Source organism: Mirounga leonina, unplaced genomic scaffold (assembly GCF_011800145.1).
Source record: "Mirounga leonina isolate KUSES-001 unplaced genomic scaffold, KU_Mleo_1.0 Mir_174, whole genome shotgun sequence".
NCBI classification, from domain to species: domain Eukaryota; kingdom Metazoa; phylum Chordata; class Mammalia; order Carnivora; family Phocidae; genus Mirounga; species Mirounga leonina.
This window is the reverse complement of record NW_023270451.1, coordinates 35,369,190-35,381,019: the sequence shown is the minus strand read 5'-3', so window position 1 is coordinate 35,381,019 and position 11,830 is coordinate 35,369,190. Positions and strand designations below refer to the sequence as shown.

The window sequence follows — 11,830 nt, the reverse complement described above, 5'->3', positions numbered from 1 at the left end:
AAAGAAAGAAAGAAAGAAAGAAAGAAAGAAAGAAAGAAAGAAAGAAAGAAAGAAAAGGGAAAAGGAAAGGGAAGGGAAGAAAGAAAGGAAAAAAGAACAAGAGAGAGGAAAAAAAGTCCAGCAATTTATAAGCACAGAGCAATTATTCATACTAGTCTCCTAAAATAGTTAGGAAGATGCTGTCTCTATGGAGGCATAGAGGTAGAAAACAGTGTAAGGGCCCAAAAAGGACCAGTTACGTAACTACTTATAAAAACTTAGCCACTACGTAATACTATTCACATCTGAAAGAAGAACATCATGTTGTAATCTCTATATCTATAAAAGATAAAAAGGAGGACTGCTGAATCAAACCTGATCTATGAAACATGAATGGCGGAAACAATTCATTCACTTGAGTCACAGCAGAATGCAATTCAGAATATACACAGAGGAAGTGATAGAAACCTAATAAGGACATTTCAAGTTTTTTATTTTTATTGTATATTCCCTTACTTTATAAAGCTCTGATCTTTATTATTTATAAATAACAATGACAATAATAATAATGATCTCATAATTATAGAGTACTTATTAAGATCCAGGCACTATGCCTAGATACAATTCTTACAACAACCATTGGCATAGATGCTATTATTAAGCACTTCTGTAATGAAATTCAGAAAGGTTATTTAGCTAGTAATTAGTGCAGCTGGAATGAGAACTTGGAAAAAAAAGAGTATAAACTTTTAATCCATATTGATTTTTTTATGCTAGTAAAATAAAAATCTAAATAAACTAAATAAAAAACAAAAAGATTCTAATTTTATTTATAGAATCAAAGATCTTCCTACTGAAATATATCAGCTAAGACCTGATAACACCAATATTTTATCTTTAAAGGTATTGAAATTCTACCATATAAAATTGCTAAAATATTCAAAAAATTCAAATACCGCAAGTTATATCTGGAGTAGTTGGGTACTTTCTAATTTGTTTGCCATTATACTAAAGCAGTAGTTCTCAATGGGGGTGCTTTTGCCCACCACCTCTCCCCACTCAGGGGCCATTTGGGAATTTCTGGAGACATTTTTGGTTGTCAAGACTGAAGGACCAGGTAAGCTTCTAGCTTCTGTTGGGTAGAAGCCAGGAACGCTGCTAAACATCTTACAGTGCAACAGGACAGTACATGAAAGAAGTATCTTGCCCAAAATGTCAATGCCAAGGTTGAGAAATCCTGCCCTAGAAACACTGAGACCCTATATATAACAGTGCTACCTTCTTCATATTGGCTGCTAGAAATCTCAAAGTAAAATTTGTGGTCCTTGTCTAGTAAAAATAGTAGCTATTATAACACACGCTTTATATGCTAATCTCAGTCCTACCTCATTGTATTTTCACTTTTGCATAATGACACCTACTTTGAATACACACACACACACACACACACACTTCATGTTTGTTTTGAAAGCTGCTCTAAATCCTTTACAGAATATAGCAAGAATAAAAGGAAAGTATAGAGAAAGAAAGAATAAGCAGCAAAAAGAGCAGAGAGAGAATGCAGAGAAGAGGAGAGAGAGGGAACAGGGAGGAAATTGCTTTATATTTTCATTGTTAACTTTTTAAAGTTGTGTTTTCTCTCTTGCCTTCTCTTGGGAATAAACCAAGAATGGTTTTTATCAACATTAATCTTTTCCTGAATTTATCCAAATAATTTTGTCTCCTGAATAGAATTGACACTAATATAAACTTATACTAAAGGGTTGTTCTGTCCTTTTCAGTTTCTTCAGTTTCACAAATGGTAGTGACAGCCAGGAAAAAACTTTCACAGATCTTCCCACCTTTTGCTTCAATCTCAACTTTTTTTTCCCTAATACATCAAAGAAAGGGATGGCAGTTTCTTTTAATTATTTCAAAAAAGAAATAATTACATAATATCAGTGGCAAAATAAAAGATCAAAGACATCATAAGATTATTGGCATCTATACCAATAAGAAAATAGAAACAGACAAGTTCTACCTATTAAAAGTCAAGTCCTTGAGAAATGTTTGTTGATGAGAATGTTGGGTTTGTCCCTGCATACAGTAAGGCTGCTATGATTCATTTTGTTTAGTGGAAATATCTAAGTGCTATTTGTGAATACATTCACACTTCCAAGTGTTCACTTCCTTCCAAGTGTTCATTTCCTTTGAAACAGATTCTGAGTATCTGAGAGCTGGGTATACTATTTCAAAAACCAGTGCTTTCACAGTTTCTTTTACTCCAGTCTGCAATAGGAGCATGAATTAAAATGACTAAAATCCACAGTCAGGATTTTGCAAGAAATCAAGAATGCTTCCTGAGTGCCACTCCCTCTCCTTATTCAGAAGCCTCTGTGCATGTGCATATCCTTCCGATAACCACTTAATTGCTTTCAGTTTTCTCCTTTTTAAAAAAAATTGTTTACTCTGAGAATGACCACATAAAAATGGACAGCAAAATAAAAGTGTGACACACAGTGCACGAAATAATCAGAGTTCTAAGTAAACTAACTCTCTGAAAGCTTTGTCACTGAATAATATACATTGCCAATATAATTTATGGTTTTAAAAACAGCAATAATAGCAAGCTTCTCCCAAAATACTTTTCAGACCTGCAGCAGCTATAATTTAAATATTAACTAAGGGGTATTGGTGACCCTTTATATAGACAAATAGAATCCATGAACAGGAAAAAGTACAAAAAAATAGCTTAGAGAGGTTTACATACAGAAGTGGTGCAAATTCGGGCTCTAGTAGTAGCCACATGTTCAAAAGACTCCAGAAGTCAGAGTGGAAATGTAGATGTAATGTAATGTAAGGTAAATGAGAGGCGTGCCCTTGGTGTAATTTTCCAATCTTAAAGATTGAGAAGAATTCCATTTTTAAAAACTCCCCAGCCAGGCTAAAAGATTATCTATGTACTAAATATGGCTCCTGGGCTATCAGTACATAACTTTTGCTGTCCAGGGTGACTTGCTTCTACAAAATGTTTGAAAATTCTAAAGTAGGAGGTGGAGAGTATAACTAAGGGGGTATGTTTATAAAGGATTCTAGCTTTGCCTGAGGATAAGGGTAGAGCAATGATGCTCAGGTTAACATTTCAAGTAAATGCTACAAATATTCACAGCACTACAAAAAGTTTCATTGCACATTAAAATTTGTTACTTGAGAAACTACACAGTGGTGAAATATATAATTAATTCAGCAATGTTTTTAAATTAATTTGAAGCTTATTAATTGCAGTAATGCCTATGGGCATTTAAAAATGTAGCCTCTTATTTCTGACACATCTACCCTAATAAAAAATGCTGAATAAATAATTAATTAGTTAACCATGGGGAAGGGGGTTGGAGCTAAGGTCACAAGGCAGGCAAGTAACCTGAGCTGTCTAATACAGGGGTAAATGGATTCTTGTAAAGAGGAAAGAGAAAATAAAGCAGAAGAAATATTAAATACATAATGAATGAGAACTTCTCAAAAACAGTGAAACCATAGATCCAAAAGATTCAGACCATAACTAGAAAAAAAAATGCCATCAATTCAACTATACAAACATATAAAACCACACCTAGCACATCACAAACTGCTAAAAACTAAAAATCTTGAAGGCAGCCAGAGAAAAGACAGATCACATAAAATCTTGAACTAAGGAATTTTGGCAGATTTCTTAGCAGAAACTATTTAAGCTAGAAAACAATGGAATGACAACTTCAAAGTTTTCAAAGGAAAAAAAAGGTCTATCAGAATTCCATACTAACAAAAATATCTTCAAAAAAATATCTTTAAAAGGTGAAATAAAGATTTTTCAGAAAAATAACTGCTGAAGTATTATACTTCCATCAGACCTGAGTTACAGAAAATGGTAAAGAAAATTGCTGAGGAAATGAAAAGTGCTAAAAATGATAATAATGAAGGCTTTCACATAAAAGAGACCTTTTTTCCTTATTTTTATTCCTTTAAAACACTGACTAAAGCAAAAATAATAAAAATTTTATTGAGGGGTTTAGGATATATGTAAAAATCAGATGTATCACAACAAAGTATGTAGAATGGAAGGAGAGAACACAAATAAACTGCTACAGGATTTTTGTATTATATATGAAGTAGTATATATTACCCGAAGGCTGACTTTGATATGTATTAATAGGTATAAATGCTAGAGAAAATACTAAAAATATAGATAAAAAACTAATAAACCGATAGTGGAAATAAAAGATATAATTTTTAAAAATATTCAATCCAAAGGAAAGCAGTAAAAGAAAAACAAGCAAAAACCAGATGTAACAAATATAAACAAATAACAAGATGGTCAATTTAAATTCAACCATAGCAAAAACCACTCGTCTAGAATACTGCTACTCAGTTTGGTCCATGGAACCATGGTGGTCCCATTCTACAACAAGATAAACAAAAGCAAGCATTTAGCAACTTCTACAGCAATTGTTTAGAATAATTTTATATCTGTTCAATCCAATGAGTTTTTATTTTATACTTTTGTATCTCATTTTTAGTAATTCTTTTTTATTGCATTTTACAAAAGCATTGCTCTATGACAGGAAATAAAAAGTAAGCAAGCAAAATCTTGTCCTTTACCACATAATAATTTGAGGAGCATTGATTTCATAAAGAAAGGACTTTCCTCCCAAATTGTACACAAGAACTCTATTTGAGTAAGAGAGGTAGAAAGAAAAGGTGAAACTAGAGGTAAAATTAGAAATGTGTATTAGGTGGGGTGCCTGGGTGGCTCAGACGGTTGAGCAACTGACACTTGATATTAGCTCAGGTCATGATCTCACGGTCATGGAATCAAGTCCCATGTAGGGCTCGGTCAGTGGGGAGTCTACTGGAGAAAATTTTCTCTCTCCCTCTCCCTTTCCCCTCCTCCAACTTGTGCATGTGCGCATGCACGCACGCTCTCTCTCTAAAATAAATAAATCTTAAAAAAAAATGTGTTAGTTTTTTTCTTTTAATTACTGCCTTTTTTTTTTTAGATTTTACTTATTTATTTGAGAGAGAGCGCGCCCACACAGGAGATGGGAGAAAAATAGAGGCGGAGGTACAGGGAGAGAAAGAATCTCAAGCAGACTCCCCTCTGACTGCAAACCCGACACAGAGCTCAAGCTCTCGACCCTGAGATCATGACCTGAGCCAAAACTAAGAGTTGGATGCTTAACCGACTAAGTCACCCAGGCACCCCATGGAAGTAGTTTTATTAATAAATTAGCCTGCATAAGATAAATCAGACACCAAGAGAGAATGACCGACAATAAGACCTTAAAAACTACCACTTACAAATTGTTCAAACTTGGACAAGCTTATTAACCATACTCTAAATAAAAATGGAGATGATACCACCTTCTTCATAGGATTATACTACCTTTGTCATAGGATTATTATTAGCATTAGTCAATGCATGCAAAGTGCTTAATATAGTGCAACACAATAGTGAAAGCAGTAAGCTCTCAGTAAATGTTCACTAAGAAAAAAAATCCCAGAGTTTTGGTTCCAACATTACTTTCTATTCTGCAGCACATCAAAAACAAAAATCATCTGTGATATTGCTGGAAGCCAGAAACTACTTCTAATCAGAAAGCTACATTTTTTTTTTTTTTTAGCTGCATATGGATCTAGTTCAACTGGAGTTTCCTGAATGAATGTTCGCCTTTTCCAAGCACATCCAGCGTAGCTCAATCATTGGCACCCGAAACAAAGCTAATGCTCTGAAAAGCCGCACATGATAGAAATTAAGCTACCTGTACTGAAAGTGGATGTGAAAGTATTTAAAAGGGAAAGAGAATGACTTAGAAGAAAAGGAATTTAGCACAGTCTCCTTTGTATAATCTAAACGCAGCTTGTTGATTCTTTTCGGAAATATTCCCAGAATTAAATATAATACTAATTTACCCATTAACAGAACAGGTTTCATATGCACTGTGCATGGTTAATGTTGTACATGATTCTTCCACGGATGCCTTGAATATTTCACCCTCAAAGTTGGGAACTAAAACTCCTCAGCCAATACTAAGCAGTTGAGTAAGCAGCTGCTGCTATGCTATGCTGCTGCTTGGGCCACAGGGCATTTCTGAATAATTGAGTTTAAGCTTAAATAATGATCAGATGCCCCTAGAAACCTCCTGAGAGACACCAGACTCAACAAAGAAACAAGTTTTCATCACAGTACTGATTCTGTGCCATTTTAGGCACATTGTATAAAAGTTAAAACTATGAAAGAAATTAAGCATCTTTTTAACTTTTGCATTACAGCAGGTAAATGTATATCATTTAAATTGATCATCCATTGTGGATCAGCTATTTCTGCAGACAGTATCCTGATTCGGTAACTTAGAAATTATCTAGTATTTTTAAATCACTGAAATCATTTCAGTTTGATTTAATTTCTAAGAAACTTTAGTTTTAATTTTTCCACATATTCTGTTTTAAGCTCTATACAGTATGTATAATGGCATCTGCAAGCCAAATGTCTTGTTTGTTTTAGGAAATAGAATACCTTTTTTCACTTAAGAGGTATTTGAGAATTTCAGTATTTTTCTATCCTCAAGCCTCTATTCTTATGGTCTAGAGCTGAAGATTCCAGTACATATTTTCTTTCCAGGAAGAGTAAAAGTGGGGGTGGGAGTAGGAAAGATTCAGAGAGAGAAAAGCCTAGTTTGTTGGTGAATTCAGTGGAAGAGATAATAAAGTCAAATTTATTACCCAAAGAAAGCATAAAGTATCTCTGGTCAGTATCTAAAGAAAGATGTAGGGGATGGATTGGAGCACCAAGTAAGTGCTGGACACTGTGTTAAACATTTTAGAAACATTACCTAATTCATTCCCCATGATAGCCTCAAAAAGGTATTTTTAGTCACTTTTACAAAAGAGGAAACTCAGCTTCAGAGAGCTTAAGTAACTCGAACAGTTACACAGTTGATAAGGCACAGAACTGGGATTTCAATCAAAGTCAACCATAGATACGGATATTGTTAGGGATGGAATTGTGCTCCCCCAAATGCAAATGATAAAGACCTAACCTCAAAGTGACCATATTTATACATAGGGCCTTTAACGAGGTAGCATGACCGGTATCCTTGTAAGTAGAGGAAGAGACACCAGTGCCGTGCACACACACAGAAAAGTCATGTGAGGACACTGAAAAACTGGCCATCTGCAAACCAAGGAGAGAGGCCTAAGGAGAAACGAATCCTGCCTACAACTTGATCTTGAACTTTTAATCTCTAGAACTATAAAAATATATATATATATATATATATTTAAAACAACATAGAGTTGACCAAATCTTCATTGCTGTCAGGGATAGGATAAAGGCATATATTTTTCTAGCCTGGGCATTAGCATCTCAAGAAGAAAGGGGGAATGATTATCTAAAAAGTTAATCAGGTTTTTTAAGTACATGTTTTTGTTTTGTTTGTTTTGTATGTGTTTTGTTTTTTTTTTTTTTTTCTGTTCTCTCTGGATTTCTTTGCAGTATAGGCTAGTTATATGATGTTCCAAATGCAGGATGACTGTGAAGCTTGGAAAGCAATCAATTTTGACTTCCTGGGCATACTTGAGCTATTGTTTAGGAATACCTTATATTTATATAGCTGCTAGTAAACAACAATTTGTTGTTTAAGTTACCCAGTCAGTGATATCTTTTTACGGCAGGCTGAGCAGACAAATACAGATATGAACTTAAAAAAAAAATTTCTATATTGTGTGTTCTATAGATATTTTCTTAATGATATATGATGAGAGCTAGTGTTAAGTGCCATGAGTGCAGGGCTATGGGTATCTTCAGGGTCTGACACATAATAGATCCTTAATAAATGTCAAGAAAATCAATTAATGAATGAAAAAAGGTTAATTCTATGTAATATATTTATTGACAGGGTTTGACTGTGGCTAAAAAATCTAAAATGTGAAAATCCACTCCCCACTGAAGTCCTGCATTACATCACTAATTTAGTGAAGAACATTTCTCTATTCTTCAGTTAGCACCACACCTAGATTTATAGCTTTCATTTGCTAGCAATAGGCGCCTCCTTTCTCTGGCTTGACAACCAGCAACATCTGGGGTACTCCTAGTGCCCCAGACCTATGTTGTCATGGTTCACCCCTCTCCTCATAGAATTTCCATTTTTTATAACTATTGCCCAAAGGAGACAGGTTATCCCTGCAAATCTTTTTTTTTTTTTTTTTTTTTTTTAGATTTATTTATTTATTTGAGAGAGAAAGAGAGGATCTCAAGCAGACTCCCTGCTGAAGGCGGAGCCTGATTTAGGGCTCAGTCCAACAGCCCTGAGATCATGACCTGAGCCAAAATCAAGAGCTAAACACTCAACCAACTGAGCCACCCAGGCAACCCTATCCCTATAAGTCTTAATCAACCAGATCTTCAATGTCCAGCTAATTGAAGCCTACTATCTGATTTACCCAGAAAAATTGATTTTTTAAAAAGTTGATTTAAATTTGGATGAAGTATTACCACATAGTAATGCTGTATTTGATCCCCAAAGGGGATGACAAACCATGTTTAATTAATCACCTCTACTTCAGAGGTAAATAAACGGAAACCCAGAAAAATTAAATGATTTGCCCATCCACAGTCACATAGGATCTTGTCACTCAAAGTGTGGTCCATGGATCAGCAACACTGACATCATATGTATGGGTGTTTATAAGAGAGGCAGAATCTTAGGCCCCATCCAATTCTATTGAATTAGAATCTATATCTTAGAGTAACACTTTTGAAGCAGTGACAATGTGGAGATTTGAATCCAAATATTCCAATATCTAAATCAAGTTTTTCTGCCCATGTGCCTCATCACAAGGGCTTCTAAAAACAATCCCCGCTCCGGGCGCCTGGGTGGCTCAGTCGTTAAGCATCTTCCTTGGGCTCAGGTCATGATCCCAGGGTCCTGGGATCAAGCCCTGCATTGGGCTCCCTGCTCAGCAGGAAGTCTGCTTCTCCCTCTTCCACTCCTCGTGCTTGTGTTCCCTCTCCTGCTGTGTCTCTCTGTCAAATAAATAAAATCTTAAAAAAAAAAAAAAAATCCCTGCTCTCGCCTTACTAGTCACCCTAAAGTGCCATGATTCTAATGGGAGAACACTAGTTGGGTTGTATGATGTCAGAGAAGACCTGAAGGTTTCAGGGCTTTGAAGAAGCTTTTAGATCACACCCTTGAGGTAGCAGCTTATTTATTCTTTGCAAAACAAGACCTAATTAGGGCCACTCATCAGGGTGGCAGTAGTGTCCACTCTCTACACACAGTTGCCACAGATAACCTACATCATTACATTTGATCCTCACAATAATGCAGTAAGAGAGGCCTGACTGTCCCCATTTTAAAGATGAAGAGGGGCGTCTGGGTGGCTCAGTTGGTTAAGCATCCAACTCTAGATTTTGGCTCAGGTCATGATCTCAGGGTCATGAGATCGAGCCCCATGTCGGCTCTGTGCTCAGAGAGGAGCCTGCTTAAAAGATTCTCTCTCCCTCTCCTTCTGCTCCTCCCCCTCCATTCATGCATGCTTTCTCTCTTCCAAATAGAAAGTAAGAAAGAAAGAGAGAGAGAGAGAGAGAGAGAGAAAGAACGAATGAACTGACTTCAGATAAACAATAATTACTAAAAGAGAGACTGCTTTGCTGATTTCTCTGACTCCAGGTCTGGACAGAAGGACATATCTCCTAAAATCATAAAACCACTCAGGGTGAGTTCTGCCGTTATTTAGGTAGCAATACTTCAAAAACTCTCGAGAGCCTTCTATAACTCTAGGTGACTGTCACTTTTTCCTCTCATATGATAATGTTGACAGTCATATTTCTGGGCTGAGGACCTATGGTATTCTTTATTCTTTGGTTGGCTCTGCAGCCTTTAACAATGGGTGTTCTCCCTTCTCCATGTGATACAACATGCCAGTTCTTTGAATGTATATATTCATTTCATGTTGGATGTTCTGCTGAAATCTTGAGACTTTTGAAATGGAACTGGGATGGATTTATGATGACAATGGGTGGGGAACCCACATGCTTCCTCTCTTTTGTTCCACAATGGGAGGAACACATGAATGACAGCCCATTCCTTTGGGATCACTTGTAGGTTATAATGCCCACACCTTAGCTTCTTTAGTCATGGTGAGATGAAAAAGAACCAGAGTGGCTATAGGGAGGAACTTCAGATTCCAAGTAAAACCATGGATATGATGAATGAATACTGTGACCGATATTCCATATGGAAAGAAGGCGTGAACTATTAATGGAGCAGCTGGAAGAGACAAGGGGCATGCCATGTACATTAATGCTCTACCACAAACCCCCTTCCAGTATGATCAACTGCTTTCTGGCAGCCCTACTGACCTTGCATGTACAATTTCTAAGTCACCCTCCATCTTCAGAAAAATATCCCTTTGCTATTTATGTGCCAGTGATAAGAATAAGTACAGGAATATATTTGTTGTGGCAAAATGCTACATCTTGAGACTCTAAGGATTCTTAAGATACTAGTGGAATCAAGGTTTGCCAATAATATATGAATTCTTGTGGGTTATGTGGTCATTCAAGGAATCTAAGAGTCCTTATTGTTGTTATTCACAGTAATCTGGTCAGTCCTATCAAGACTGAGTTAGAAATAGAGCCAAGTAATACCATCTCAGTATTTTCTTACTACTTCATTTAATCTGATGAACATACTGTGGAAAGGGTATTTCATAATGTTCTAATCCTTGTAATCACTAGACAGTGCATATTAGATCCCTGTTCCTACCAAGACAGCTTAATTAACTCTGACCCAGTAGGTGTGTGAAATGAGAGTCTCTCTAACTCTTCCTACAGTAGTTTGGTCCAATGGCAGAGCTTTTTCACTGTCTAGTTCGAATTAAAATGCTGTGTAGAGGTTCATAATTTTTTGCCCCAAATTAATGATGTCTGAGTGCATGGATTTAATACTTCATAGGAATTACAATAAAAAGAATGCTCTTGGCAAAAGAAACAATTGTGCTTTCTTATGGCTAGGATTATTCTCATTTGGGAAATGAGTGCTGATAATCATATGAGATTGACATTATGGTGAGTTGTGCGTGCATAGTACTGTGGTTAAGAGCTCGGGAATCAAGAGATCTCTACTTCACCACCTACTAATTGTGTGACTTGAACAAGTTAGTCCCCTCTCTGAGCCTCAGTTTCCTTTTCTGCAGAATAGGAAGCCTCAGTTACACCTTTAGTAACAAGACTTCTGGGAATGCTGTGAGGATTAAAAGACGTGAGGTAGGTTATCATTGGGAGCTGCATGTAAAGAATGGCTACTCTCTGATGTGAGACTGAATTAGTCCAGTTCTATGAGAATCAATAGGTATGTTTGAAAGGGTTCTCTGTCCCTGCTGAGGCCAGAACATCTCGCCTAATAGATCATCCCTTCATTAAGTCAACCTTCTGGGTCAAAGTTAAGGGTTATAATTTTAGTTAATGTTTAGAGTACAGCCCTATATAACTTAGCTGAAATTTTTTATCGATTCATCCCATTTAATAATGAAGACACTGAGTATCACAAACAGAAATTTAATAGAAAAACAGCCCTGGATTTCAGACTCCAAAGTTTGTGTTCCTTGTGCTATATACATGCAACACACAATTCATCATGAACAAATAGAGAAGTCATCATACTCTGCTTCATGCACTAATCTAATGGGATCAATAAATCAGTTACCCTGAATCTAGCAGCTCAGATATAAATCAGCAAGGACCAGCTAGAGACAACTGAGGACACAATATAATAGTGTCTACTAAAGAAGCAGCTAAAATGTACATGAAAAACCACTGGGAAATATAATGCAAATG

At 36.1% G+C, this 11,830-nt stretch overlaps 1 protein-coding gene across 1 annotated transcript in view; it reads right to left on the bottom strand.

Annotated features, from left to right (window-relative positions):
• Window positions 1-11,830, bottom strand: part of HDAC9 (histone deacetylase 9) — an 899,218-nt gene that overhangs the window by 222,074 nt on the left and 665,314 nt on the right. The gene's annotated exons all lie outside the window — the stretch shown is intronic.